General features: G+C 44.0%; 1 protein-coding gene across 3 annotated transcripts in view; it reads right to left on the minus strand.

Annotated features, from left to right (window-relative positions):
• MAML3 (mastermind like transcriptional coactivator 3) overlaps positions 1-15305 on the minus strand; it is a 460242-nt gene that overhangs the window by 371295 nt on the left and 73642 nt on the right. The window lies entirely within an intron of this gene.

The following is a 15305-nucleotide window of genomic DNA, read 5'->3' on the forward strand; positions in this document are numbered from 1 at the left end:
TGAGCACTTGGCCGGCAGGGTCAGAACTGCCCCAGACTCTCCAATCCTCCCAGCTGCCGCTTCCTTTCTGGATGATCCCATCCAATTTAAGTCTTGATTAGTATCACTTTGAACTTAATGTCTTTAGATCAGTATTGAGAGATGAACCACAAATCTTTTTTATCAATCCATTATTCAGACACGAAAGGGAATTTTATACCAGACAGGTTATTTTTTAATCTCAGAGACATCCAATCTTTTATGTAATTGGGTTAGCACCAGCATCCCTTCCATAAGCCACCGCAACAACAAATTCACCTATGAATCCCTGAGTGATGCATTTGGCATGCTTCTTCTCCTATCTCAAGGCTTTCTGGAATATTTTCACTAGTTTGGAAGCTGGGAGAGGGACTTGGGATAGTAATGAAGGAAATCATAGACTATTACAGTCTCAGTGGATCATGGGAAGTGTGTGCATGGGAGAGACAGAGAGGACAGAATACAAAAAAGGAGAAGAAAAAAAGAAGAAAGGGAACAGAGAAAAAGAGGCTCAAGTCTCTCAGAAATGGTTCAGTACCTTCTTCTGGTCAGGTAGATCACTTGAGCCCAGTCATCAAAGTGGCCAAAAGTTTGCAAATCTGTCACACAGATCCTTAGAGATGTGCCAGGGACAGCCACAATGTTGGGGGAGGGAGACAGCATGAGTGGTATTTACCATAAAACTTGCTAATGGTTCCTTCCCGGGTGACTCAGTGGTAAAGAATCCACCTGCCAATGCAGGAGACACAGGAGACAGGCATTCAATCAGGAAGATCCCCTGGAGGAGGAAATGGCAACCCACTCCAGTATTCTTGCCTGGAGAATCCCATGGACAGAGGAAGCCTGGCGGGCTACACTCCATGGGGTCACAAGAGTTGGAGACGACTGAGTGACTGAGCACACAGCATGCACACACTACCCATATTAACTATTTAATTACAATGTCCTAGAATATAAAAGTCATTCAAGGAGAGAGGGTGCAGTTGAAAGTATTAAATTCCTAAAACAACACAGTTTTCTGTCTTGTCTCTACTATTCTACTCAGCTGCCAAGACCAGGTGCTATTCTATTTGTAATAATAAATATAATACAATACTGAAGTTTTTGCTGTATTTAGTTTTTAAACATTTAAAATGTACACTTCGGGTAATATACACATGTCAATCTCACCCTGATTTTATCCACTTTTGGTGAACAGGAAAGGAAGAATAAGTTGAAGAATAAAGATCATACAATAACGGTATGATATTAATACTGTAATAATAATCACAGTAGGAGTGGTCAAAAACGTGGCATGTATCTGCCTGTTTAACCAAGGGTCTCTGTAGGTAGAGACTAACTGGGCCTGTTCTAAAATTTGTAAGGGAATGCAAACAAGCATCTTCAGCAAAGAGAACTCAACCAGGAGCTCACTCCATCAGCTCTCAAGTTAGAAAAGTGTGCAGCAGAATATTGACCCTAACACTTACAAACCAGACTTTAAAATGCATGACTTCACCCCCTCTAAAACCTTTCTCTGATTTTTAAACCAATAAGAAAAAATTCTGTCTTATAGTGCTGGTGTGAGAATTAAATGTGTAAATCTCTACAGAATCCAAGAACAGGACCAGACACATAGTTGGCACTCAATAAATATGTGTGGTTTTTCAATCATTATTTGCTATTCAAAAATTCTTAGACTACTCCATAGTACATGGCAAGCACTCTATAAATGTTCACTTTTAATATAATGATAACCCCTGTAACCCTCATCTTGTCCAGTTTCTATCCCCCCTCTACCTTCCTCCTTATACCCAAACATTTGGGAGAAGTCGACAAAATTCACAATTTGATGGATTAGACTTTCAGAACTTCCTGTCTTCCTCCTTTATGTTCTGAAAAATGTCAAAAAGAACAATGAAATGCCCACAGATGGGTAACTTTAAGAAAGATCAGGCTGATCGTCTTGGATTTGATCTAAGAGAACAATTTTCCCCTTGAATATCACAACTTCAGAATGTTATCATCCTGCAGAAGGCAAAGCATGGAGTCCTTTTCTTTAGAAAAGGTTTCACCGTAGCGTGGTTGTCTATTTCTTAGTAGAGGAGAGAGGCTCACGCTCAGTTGTGTCCAACGCTTTGTGACCCCATGGACTGTAGGTTCCGCCAGGTTCCTCTGTCCACGGAATTCTCCAGGCAAGAATACTAGAGTGGGTTGCCATTTCCTTCTCCAGGGTTATGTCATTCTATGGGTTTTTTTGTTTTGTAAATAAGTTCATTTGATCTTGTCTTTTTAGATTCCACGTGTAAGAGATATCATATGACGTTTGTCTTTGTTTGACTTACTTCACTTAGTATGATAATATCTAAGTCCATCCATGTTGCTACAAATGGCATTATATAGTTCTTTTTATGGCCGAATAATATTCCATTGTATGTATGCACCACATCCTCTTCATCCATTCAACTGCTGATGCACATTTAAGTTGCTCCTATGTCTTGGCTATTGCGATAGTGCAGCTAGTTGTTCGTTTTTTCTTTAAAACCAAACTAAAGACAAGCCAGGCGCTTAAGTTCTGTGACATCTGTCCAGTTCCCTGCTGCATTTCTGAAACTCACTTCAATACTTGGCACTAAGCAAAGGCCTCAGAAGTATTTGCTGAATGAGTTGCACACATTTATGTTAATAAAACAAATGCCTGTGAAAGGAGCCCTCTAAATGTTTCAACTTAAGTAAGTACTTCAACTTTGAGCCTACAGAGCATCTTGTTTTAATCTGCTACAATCTTGTTTTTCCATTATGAAAACGTTTCTCCCTTTTGAAAGGGAGCTTACTTTTTCAGTTCTCTGATGAAGATAATCAGAATAAAGTGGAACACAGTGTGGACGGGAGAAAAAGGCAAGCCTCAAAAGTAAAGACTGCACCCCCAAAACAAGCAAACAAACTGCCCGGCAGCTCTTCAGTGGACACCCAAGCATCAAAAGGAAATTGACCTTTGCCTAGCAAAGCCAAGGGCTTCCCTGGTGGCTCAGCTGGTAAAAGAATCTGCCTGTAATATTGGAGACCTGGGTTCAATCCCTGGGGTAGGAAAGATCCCCTGGAGAAGGGAATGGCAACCCACTCCAGTATTCTTGCCTGGAGAATTCAATGGACAGAGGAGCCCGGTGGGCTACTGTCCATGGAATCACAAAGAGTCAGATATGACTGAGCAAGTTACACTAGCAAAGCCTAAAGCAGAATCTTGAAAAACAAATTCTTGAAATAAAAAGGGTACCTCTGCCATGATGAACAATCTTTAAAGCCTCAACACAGAGGGAGCAAAGGCCTTCTACTGAGCCCCTTGGTGGCCGAGGGGGCGGGGGGCACCTCCCAAAGGCAACTTCAGGCTTTGGCTCATTATTATCTGCATTTCAACTTGACTCAGCCTTGTTGGTCCACACAAATGATTCTTCCCCCTGCATCTGGTGAACATAGTCACCATTTAAAAATCACTGGGAAGTAAAAAAGCCCCTTCCCTCTCCCTGGGGGAAAGTCCTTCATGCTAATAACCTCACAGCAGGGTCTGGCCGCCCTGCCTCCTGGCCAGCCCAGGGTCTGGGAAAGAACTGCCAAACTTCCTACAACAGACTACAGCGTGCCACAGAAATCGGAGGGTGGCATCCTTCTTCCCCCAGCTCCAGCTTCCGGGATTGCCTCCCTAAGTCTCCTTTCCTGCAGCCTCCTTTGTCTCTCAGTTTCGGGGGATGCGCACCAGGCCTTGTCATTGTTGGGCAGGACAAATACAACCGACAGTCTCTCAACAGCTGTCTGCAAGAGCTGCCGCAGAGGACACGCGTGCGCACAGCCGCACGCACACTCCCCTCCCTCCCTTCGGAACACCATCCACACAGGCTGCAGGCTGCGCTGAAGCCGCTCCATTCCACTTACCCTGCCACCCTTTTCCTGGACGTACATTCCTGAGCCTCCAGGAAGCCAGGTGGGAACCAACACTTGTTGGGCTTTCTAAGTTTACAGCTTTTACACGGAGGTGAGACCCACCCCCTACCCCGACATTCCCATTGCTCCTGTGAACTTTAAATATTAACAACAGAGTGATATGAATGCCCACTTTTTGAACACTGAGAAATTCAAAGCGGCAGAGAATAAATATCAATACACACACTAACTCAGGACTTCATAAAAAAAAAATTGCTTCATTTCTTAGGCCCACAGCTTCACAGTAATCATTTAAAAAAAAAATGAAAATGGATTAGCAGACATACTCTTTCAGATCCAATGACAGAAATTTTTACATTTATAGTTTGATAAGGATGGGGATTAAAAAAAAAAAAAAAAAGACCAGCATCTGCCTTATGGTCTCTGTGACCAGCTGGACAGATGGTCAAGAATATCATTAGTTAAGAAAGCTCTCATTCATTATCTAAAAGTCCCTCGGGCAGGCTGGTGTAGGGGGCAAGAATGTCCCAGAATGTGATATCCGAAGAATGTGTGTGTGTCTGAGATACGAAGTCAGCGCTGGAGACGTGGGGGAGGAAGGGGAGGAACACACGGCCCGTTGTGATCCGAACAGCAACCACGAACACCTCAGTGGCAGTTGGTTACCCAGACACTTCCGGCTTCCATTCCCCCCAGCCCGCTCCCCTGACAGTATTAATAGTGAAGAAAACCATTTAGAGGTCCCCGTAGCTGCCAACAATCCCTCCTTCTGTAGACGTAAGTACCTCTCCATCGGAAAAACATGGAGAGACACAGAGGAAGACATGCTGGCTGAAACTGTCCCTTCTTTGCCATATCTTCTGGGTTCATCCGGAAGATGTCAGAAGAAGAAGAGGGTCTGATGTGTTCATCTCGACCACAGGGATTCCAGGGTAAAATATCTCTAAATTTAAGTCACCACTCCACCTGGGTAACAGAAAGAGAGTGTGTGTGTGTGTGTGTGTGTGTGTCACTGGGACAAGGGGAAGCAGAAGATGACAACGAGAGACCAGAAATCAACAGATCTGCGACTGTCTGGCTTTCTGTACCGATTTTTTTTTTCTGTACCGATTTTTATCTACCATTTCAGCTTTATCTTTTACGAACTTCCGTCAGAGGGACTCTGGTTGGTACTAACAGGATAGGGGAGTTCCTTGGCCCTTTGGCTCTGTCTTCCCCCCAGGCATTAACACCTACTGGGGATGAGGTGCTCTGCTAGGAATACACAAGGAGCACAAGAGAAGGGGGGTCCCCAGCCTGCCGTTTTGGGGAGTGCCATTTGGTGGTGGCAGATTTGGGGTGCCATTTGGGGGGGCAGAGTGGACATCAATCAATATTCATAGCTTCTGAAGCTGAAAAAACTAGTCTTCAAAATCCCTCATATATTTCTTTCTGCCAGCGAGTCACACTGGTACTTTGATTGGACAGATCTAGGATATCAGTGAGAAAAACTTGAGGGTCCCAGCCAAACAGAAAGCCAGGTTCAAAGCAGGAAGCAAAGAAGTCAGAAAAAGAAGGATGGGGAGAGGGTCACTATTCATCCCCAGCTGGCCCCTGCTTCTCTCCCTTTTCCTGCTGTCTGCCAGCTTTCCTTGGCTCTTAGAAAGCACCTGGGGCAGAATCCTCAGCCTCCACCGCAATGACCTCTAAAGGGGAGAAAACTAGTAGCAACGACAATAACCGTAATTGTTTCCCAGGTTGAGTGCTTACTGTAGACTCGGCATCTGTTCAGTGCTTGAGATCTATCACCACATAGATGCTCATAACATCATAACATTTAATGCTCATATTCTCTGAGGTTGCTATCACTGCCAATGTACAGATGAGAAAACTGAGGCTTGAAGAGGTTAAATGACTTGCTCAAGGCCACATGACTAGCAGGGGACAGTGGCAGGAACCAGATCCAGGTAGGTTTTGCCTTCTAGTGTCAGGGCTCCTAACCACTTCACTATAAGGTCTTTCCTATACTCTCAGCCAAGACATGGCTGAGATTTTTCCAAAATGAAACTTACTGAAGAATTAAGGAAAAAAAAAAACTATAAATTCAAAGAAAAAATGTTAAAATACAAGTTTCTTTCTTGTGCTCTTAAACATCAAAATCTAAATGTCTGTCAATGAATAAGTTTGCCAGCCAATTTTCCTCCAAGGGTGTTAGGAGGGACATATAATACATGTGCATAAGCTTTACATATTTTCAACACAATAGCAAAGCTGCTGCTGCTGCTAAGTCACTTCAGTCGTGTCCAACTCTGTGCGACCCCATAGACGGCAGCCCACCAGGCTCCTCTGTCCCTGGGATTCTCCAAGCAAGAACACTGGAGTGGGTTGCCATTTCCTTCTCCAACACATGAAAGTGAAAAGTGAAAGTGAAGTCGCTCAGTCGTGTCCGACTCTTAGTGATCCCATGGACTACAGCCTACCAGGCTCCTCCATCCATGGGATTTTCCGGCAAGAGTACTGGAATGGGTTGCCAGCTATTATTTATTCTCTCAAGGAATACTCTTGCTCTATCCCCCAACCCAAGGTCTCTGTGGATCACATGAGATATTGTGACTGAGGATTCCACTTTAGATTGTTTTTGGGCGCAAATCTAAAGAAAAAGGATATTTAACATTTAAACTTGGTATCTTCAAAATGAAAATACAGGTCAATTGCTTTTACAAAACAAACAACAGAAATAAGACGAACTCATCTCCTTGGTGGGTGGAGATCTTAGGATGAAGGGCACACATGAAAATGAGATTTGTGGTCAGATACAGAAAAGTCTCCAGTCACTCGGGCCTGGCTTCGCGGTTCTCTTCTCTGCCTCCTCAAGGCCTCAGGCTCTGGGCTCCGGGCAGTCTTCCTTCACCTGCGCCCCACTTCTCTTGGTGGCCTTCGGCTCCTCTGACTTTGTTGAGGCTTTCTAACCTTCCCCAAAGCTCTTTCTCTTTGTCGTTTATTCTGACCTAGCATTTCCACACCCGTGGCCTCTGCACTGGGGTCGTCTTGCCCCCGAAGCCTGGCTTTATCTTTTCTGTCCCCCTTCCAACGTCCACTGCAGAGTCTGTTCTTCCTGAAGCTGGGCTGTCCTGACTGGGCCACGGCTCCCGCTGTCATGAAGACAGAGATCATGTCCTCATCCTCAACAACTTGGGCAAGTTCCTTCACTGAAAACACCCCAAAGTGTCTTCTCTTTGTCTCTCCCCTTCTAGAGCGGACACCTCATTGATACATTTTGTAACACAGATGTCTCCACTTCATAGGAACCTTCCCCGGTCAGCACTTCCATGAAAGGCCTTACAGACTCTGCTCCCTCCACACCCAACAAGCTCTAGAGGCCTCACGTCAAAGGCAGCCCTGAAGCGCCCCTCCATTGCGGAGGTCATGTTTTTAACCCACCGTATCTTCCCATACGCTCCTGGGTTGTGGAGTCAGATGGATTTGAATTCGAATTCCAAACCTAATACAAAGCTCTGTGACATCAGGCAGGTCATTAAAATGCTCCAAACCTCAGTGTACGTAGTCCTCAAAGTGGGGCTGATGATAACAGCTATCCTATGGTTCCCATGATATTTACAAGGGATGATGCATATCAGATCCTTGCACAGCGGACTAGTAGTATTTATCACAGTAGCTACTATCTCCTGAGCAAAGCAGAGTTAAAAACAAGCCCGATCTTTGGTCCCTGTATACTTTTGCAATTGAATCAGTTGCAATCAACAGTCCTTACTAGAATTCAGGGCTGTCCCTCCCTCCATTCTTTCCAAGAGGCTTGAAAACAACAGGGATAAAGTGAAGCAAAAGACAAGAAGGAACGACAGGCACCACTCCAGCACCAAGGAACAGAAATAAAATATTGGGGTTTTAAAAAATATGTATCACCCACTCCCACACCAATCATTTGCAGCTTGATCAGACTGTCAAGCATTAGCCTTACGACCCCTGTTTAGTTTAGAAATGGCAGAAGAACCCTAGAGAAAAGGAGGACTCTTTTAATCATTACCGTTTTTATTACACCACTGTGCCTCCCACACCGGGAAAACAAGAGCTCACGGCTGGTAATGGGACACCAGCTCTGCCGAAGGGATGGGGAGGCCACTTGAAACTTTACTTTTAGAAGAAGCCCAGTCCTGAGGCCTCCCCAGACTCGATGAGCCATTTGTGTCTTTAGAAGAAGGTTTTAAAGGGGGAAAATGAAAGATTCAAGGAAAGGAGAGAGTCGAGCAAGAAGAGATGAGCAGGGCATAAAAGTGGAAAGGCAGCTAGAGTCGAGTACGTTCAGCTCTGACTCCAGCATCCACTGCCTGATGCCAGGAGCTGCTTCGTGCTCAGCGCAAGGGTAGACAATTTCCTAACTCAGGACAGTTCACCAGGGCTGGTCCTGCTGGAGACTATCACTATCACTGGAAGAAAGACAGGCAGGAGAGAGAAAAGTCTGGGTGGGCGCTGTTACCAAACTATGTCCACGAAAGACCCAGAGGACTCTGCTCATTCGGACATGGAGACTCTGACTTCTGAATCCCATTCTGGGGTCCTGACGAAAACCAGGAAAATAGGGACTAGGAGTTTAGTGCCTTCTCTCTTCTGGGGTTTGCCACTGGCCAGGAAACCCCTACATCACTCTCCAAAGAGGAAGCCAACCTCAGCAAAATGGACTTTTTTTTTTTTTTTTTTTTTTTGCCACATCGGGCGGCTTGTGGGATCTTAGTCCCCGGCTCAGGGATTGAACTTGGGTCATTGGCAGTGAGAGCCCCAAGCCCTAACTACTGGACCTCCAGGGAACTCCCAGGATGGGCTTTTAAAATGGAAGAAAACTGGGGGAAATGGAATTTATGAATGAATGCAGTTCATGTAAGAAGCAAATGATAGATCTACATATCTGTACTTGTCCTCCTTTCATTGGGAAACTAAAGAATAAACAACTCCTATCTCCAAAAGAAAGTTTCCTCTGAATCCTAAAAAAATGTTTAGTCGAGGTTAAGCCATACATAAAAGTAGCTGAAATTTCCCAGATGTCCCCTCACCAAATCCAGACTCCGCATTAGGCATTCAAAGCTAAAAGACAGGAAGTCATCAGAATATTCATTTTTTAATTGTTATGGAAAAGTCTCAGACTGACCCTTAAAATGTCCGGCATTCCAGAAGGTGTAATTCATTCTGAAATCCATGTTTACAAAATACAAGACAGTTGTTTGGATTTATTTCAAAAGTATTAAAAAAAAAAAAAAAAAAGATACACAGTACTCCCTTGCACAAAGAAAAGCAGAGCCTGTGGTAGTTGATTTGGGGAAAAAGAGGTGCATGTAATCATGTAACTTTTCTGAAGTAAAGGTTAATCTGCAGGAAGCAGGAAGTTAAGATATGTGTAATTAACCCCAAGGTACACAATGTAAAGAATGGAAAGTAGAGGACTAAGGAAGGAGCCAGAATGAGCCAGCACAGAAGTACATGCAGAAGTGACACATGGCTGAAATACTGCTTCTTCAGCTCGTTTCCTCCTTTAACTGTCACAGACAGGCATTTGCTTGACCATCACCGATCTGCCCTCTGCTTCTTACATGAAGCATGTAAGTCATGGGTCAGCGTAACCCAAGACAGTGTTATTCAAACTATAGTCTCCAGACCTAGTGCTAGTCCCCAAACTGATAACGTTCAACGCTGCCAGGATAAGTTCCAGCTTTGCGAGTGCACAGTTAGCAATCTGTAACTGGAGGAACATCCAAACAGGTGATCACTTTCCTAGGGATTCATTTTTACTGTGTTTTCTCAGTGTATTGGTACACCATGGATTGGAAATGGAAGGAGAAGAAGAAATCCATCTTCCACCAGAGGCAGTTTGCAGAACCTGCTAAAAACCTAAAACCTAAAATTGCAGATGGGAAGCTCTCAACACTGAGTTAAGAAAATACATGAAAATTTTCCATTGTTCAGTTTCTACCTGTGATTTGTTTCCCTGATGCAGAAGGCTGCCCGGTTGGTGCAGAGAATGATGACAGAAGTGAGATGTGATGGCGACTTTAGCTGAAGACACTGATTCCTCTCAAACCCAGCCCTGGTTTCGAACTGTTGATCTATTCCACATAAGGCAAAACCCCATATAATCTTTTTGTTTGTCTGTATGCAAAAAGGACTTCTGAACTCAACATTCTACTCCAGAGGAAAAGGAATTAAGAGTTTTAATGATTAAGCAGAGCCAAATATTTATACATCATTAAACACAAAATACATGAACAGATAGGTGGGTTCATTTCTCCCCCATGTCTTACTGTAAAGGAATGTGTTACAGTATCTGGACTGTTTTACATTCCCGACCTCTTCTTTTTGTTTTACCCTCTGTGGTTATAGCAATATCATTTTTATCTTCTAAAAATATTTGAGGTTTCTTCTGCGTAGATATTTTTTCCCTTAGAATCCTGTTTATGAGGAGGTGTGGGCATAAAAGATGTCCCTGTCATAACATTAAACACATCAAAGAAACCATAATATACATACACATTTGTACATGAGCGCAAGTGCAAAACCAGATCTACAACCCCCTCCTGAAGTCCCAGCAGCAAAAATCCTTCCTGAGTCACTGTCTCATCACTGAGAAGAAAAACAGTATGTCCAGGGACCTTTATTTATCAACACTAAGTGATTACCGAAAATAAAACCTTTTAGCTATTGCCTCCATGATATTTAGCAAGTCAGGTTCAAGTTCTGTACGTAAACACAAAATGGCACTAAACACACAGGCAGTGGTTGACTGAACAAGAGAGGGACCCTGTGACTGGGTAAGTCGAGGGAGAAATAGATGGGGAGGTGGAAACAATTCAACAGGGACTCAATCTGAGAAGCCCTGTTAGTAAACACTGAAGTCTCCCTGGCATGATCTTACTCATAGCTTTATTGTTCAGCCATTCCTGCGCACAGGGGTCACCTACCAGGAAGGTAAGAAACACACTTTGTGCCCGACACCACTAAGGATGGGAACAGTGCAGACCTTTCCCCAGAACTTCATACCCAGGCCCTTTTCCCATCAAAGGCCTTCGAGGAATGGAGCTGGAGTTTTTTATCCTGCTTTCTTTTTCTATGAGGTTTACTTTCCCGAGATTAAACTCCGTCAGCTTTACTGCCCAGAAACCTGTCATCAGAATAGGACTTTGTGCTTTGAAGACTCCTTTTAAGAGATGTCAAGGGGCAGTAAGCATAAAAGAGGATCCATAGCCCCACCAACGACAACAAAAACGGGGCCCAAGCTGATCAGCCTCATCCATAAAATACAGGCGCTCGCTCTCTCTCTCTCTCACACAGTAGCGGCCCAATAAGATCTGTTGAGTGAATGTAAGCAACAGAGTGGGAAGCAGCTGAAGAGAAAGAATTCCTGCTGTGTCCTCCCCTTGTGCCTCCTTCCCAGTCAAAGGGGTTCAAGAAAAGAATGTTTTATGGCACGCTGCTGTTCACCACTTGTAGGGCAAGTTTATTCTGCCCGGGGGCCCAAGTGGGACGAGTTTGGTCATCTCCATATGTTCTGAAAGCAAAATTCTTCCCTTGCTTTCCTTTCATTTTGCAGCCCTGGTCTAATTTAAAACAAACCACACAGAGACAGTACAGGGTAAAGCAGTGATGCTCACGCTAAGAAGGAAGGAATCGCCCCAACAGAATATGAAGAAGGGTTTCCTTCCATTCGCATCCCACTGTACTTCCCCCTCACCTGTAGCCTCCTGGGCCTAGCATGGGGCTCTAGCTACAGTCGGTATGGTTACCATGGCCACTAGCCCACATCAATGCAAGGCCTCAGAGTCCCCTGCATGCGGCATGCAGCCTCACAGACCAATTCGTCTCAGTGATGGATGTCTGGACATGCAAGTTCAAATGCGAAGCACCCACCGGGCTTTCCCCAGATCAGAACTAAACCACTTAGGGATTTTACAAAAGAAATTGAATTGAGGACTTGTTAAAACTACTACAAATATCCCCTAAAGTTAGAGAACAGAGTGAGACTCTTGAGCCCCACTGGGACTCACTTCGTACCAATAGCCCTAAAATCCAACAGAATCAGACCCACTACAAGCCATTTCAATATACCTTCCTCCTTCCTGCCCTGGGCCAGATTTAGGGACATCCGTGTAGGTGGCTCAGTGGTAAAGAATCTGCCTGCCGATGCAGGAGATACAGATTTGATCCCTGGGTCAGGAAGATCCCCTGGAGGAGGAAATGGCAACCTACTTCAGTATCCCTGCCTGGAAAATTGCCAGAGGAGTCCATGAGTAGCAAAAAGTTGGACACAACTGAGCAACTGAGCGTGTACATGCACATGTGTTGCATATGGAATCCTAACAGAAAAACAAGAAGAAATACAGATGAATATGATCCTTGTCTGCACATACAGGTCATCTGGGCTCCTCAGACCCAACACGTAAGACTTTCCTGAATCAAGTTCTTTTCCTCAAATGCAGATCAGCCTGGAAAAGTTACACCATCCACCTCTGGAATCTCCAGTTATTCTTTAGTTTTACTTCTCAGTTCTACCAGAAGGTTTTGCAAAGTTTTCTCTGTTTTAACTAAGCCAAATGATGTTTTGTTAACGGCAGGGTTTAGGGATTTGGCTTTGTTTTAAAATCAACTTGCCATTCCCTGCCTGTCCCAGGCTGTTAACTGGGCATTTGGTCCCTTCCACGCCTCCTCCAGGCCCAAGTTCTCTCCCACACACTGGCTCCTACAGGCTTCAAAGGAGCCCAGTGGCAAAAGAAACACTATGTTTTTTAAAAAACCAACCTACTGATAGTGGAACTCGGCCCCAGGAATACCAGGTGCAACCATTAACTTTGCTGCCAGCAAAGAACAGCTAAACTGACCTCCCCTATTCTGTAGATAGATCACCATCACTCAGCACTCAGTAAGACTGAATGAATGACTACGATTATCCTGTAATATCTGCTTAAGAAAAATTTTTCCAAGCTCTTACTTAAAATATAAATTGCTGGACAAGCTAAGGGTTAATGACCACGCAGATATTTACCCGTTAGTCGTAGACACAACTTTAAAGTCCTGTTTGTCTTGTTACAACCATTTCAATGTTTCACTTGTTTACAAAACTCTTCTCAGCTATTTTTGATAATTTGCTGTCATATGAGCAATACAGTATGTCAGTATGTGTATATACACCAGTAAAGTGTGTAATGCTGGCACACTCTAGCTCTAAAGATCAGATTCCTCAAAGAAAATTGAAATGTCATTGATTTCATTATACATTTTTACTAGTAGATCAGCCATTTTGACATTTATTTCTTCCTAAATCCTCCAGATTCCTGTTCCTGAGTGTTTATGTCTCAGATTTCCCCCATCACCTCCTTTCCCATCAGTTTATTCCTAATATTCTGCTTTTCACTTCAAGTTACTATGAAGCATGACCCCAAGCCAGCATTTATTTCCTGACCTCCAAAACGCAAAAGACTCACAAACAAGAAAAAAGAGGAAGTTTTTAGCGACTATTTTTGGACCCCATAAACAAGGCTTAGCTTTCCAGAGAGAGAGAATCCTTTAACCTACTTTGAGGACTAAAACATGCCTTGAACACACTAGGTTCAAGGTTTTACCATAAGATGGGGAAAAGACAAAGGTCTAATGTTTAACATGCTATGATTTTTTTCCCCCTACATTAATAACCACATCGTCCAATAGTAACCTCAGAAAATATTATTTTTAAAAGGACAGTTCACACAGTGTGGTGTTGTGGGACTGCTACTGTTTGGGGGGCTGCAGTTGCTAAGCGACCATTTGGAAATGCTTCCCTTCAAAATCCCTTCTAAAGTTCTCTGCAGCTAAGGAGCTGCTCCCAGGACCACGGTGAAGCTGTCAGCAGGCTGTGAACAACTTCACAAAGTCAAGGATTTTTCATTCCAGCCACAGCAGAGAGAAGCCAAAAGATCTAACTAGTGTGGTCCAACCTGTTCCTGCCTTTGCTTATTTCTTCCCAAGCTCTCAACAAACAGGTAATGGGGAATTAAACATTTGGGACGAGTTACTCAGCTTGTTTTACAGTCACAGGGCTGGTCCTGGCAGAGCAGCCAGGAACTTCAAAGGACACCCCTAGTCTGGATCAGTTTCACAAGGGACAGAGCCCATGCCCGGGAAGGAGGGGGGCTCATAAAACTCAGAACCATGAGTTTATTCCTTGCCCCTAGCTACCTGGGGCACACGGCACCCAGGCAACAGTTACCACTCCCCGCTCATGAGCCAAAAGGGTTCCCTGCTTGGCTCTATTAGACTCTCTGGAAAAGGTAAAGAGAAACTGGGTGCCTGCCATGATTCCCCGCCACCACTTCTTACTGTCCCCCGCTCTCTGTGCCTGGACACAGCTATCGATACTTAGAGAAATCATGTTTTCAGAGCTGTTTGGCCAAAGCAGGCGACACATTGTATTAAGTGAGCAATTCTGAAAATACTTTCGATTTCTTGTCTTTTCACGCAAAAGCATGCTTAGCCAACAGGTACCTTGCAGTTTTAATTTACAATGCAGTTGCAAAACTAAAAATGAGGCTCCCAGGTTGTTTAGAAACACGCAAAATCCTAGTGGCTGGGCAGAGCTGCTGCCTTCATTAACAGTCACATTTTCCCAGAAACTCCAGCTCCAGGTGTACTGAAAGCCCTCATTTTAGGTTATTTTACATTTGTGGCCATTTGTCTGACAGACGGCTTCTTAGGCCTCTAACATTCTTGTCAAAATTTATGCTTTCTCCTTTAACTACTACCGGTCTAAATTTACTTTACTAAAGGAAATTCTGGCCCTAATGAAACTCATATAAACTCTCCATTTCACCAGGATGCTCTTCGGGGATTCAGCATAAGTCTTTTCTGAATCTAAGTTACGGCTATTAAAGGCCCTCCACGCGTGTTCGTTTTCCAAAGTAAGAGCATCTTTCTGCACATACATAAAACATTAAGAGCTTCACGGAGGTGTCCAAAGTCACTCTAAGCTGAGACTAGCTGATCTTCGCAGAGATTCTAATGTCCCCCACGTGGACTCTGCCTCACCAGGATGGCCCTAAGACCTTGTCACCTGCGATTTTTCCTTCTTTAATTCCTCTTTGGTAAACACACATTGTTGGACTCCAACTCTTGCCAGTTCAGCTCCAGTATCCATTTCTTTTATCTTACAAAAGAGTTAAACAATATTCTGTCAAAAATGCTTCGAGTGCTTTTACCTGTTTTATTTCAATGGTCGTCTACATCAATGTGAGACAGAGAAGACCAGGAAATTTAAAATATCAAAAACTACGTGACTGGCTCCAGATCGCACAAGTTAGATGGAATCAGAACTAAAGCACCAGCTTTCAGACTCTTGCCGACAGGGTTAATTTGTCATAGGC

Source organism: Bubalus bubalis, chromosome 17 (assembly GCF_019923935.1).
Source record: "Bubalus bubalis isolate 160015118507 breed Murrah chromosome 17, NDDB_SH_1, whole genome shotgun sequence".
NCBI lineage: Eukaryota > Metazoa > Chordata > Mammalia > Artiodactyla > Bovidae > Bubalus > Bubalus bubalis.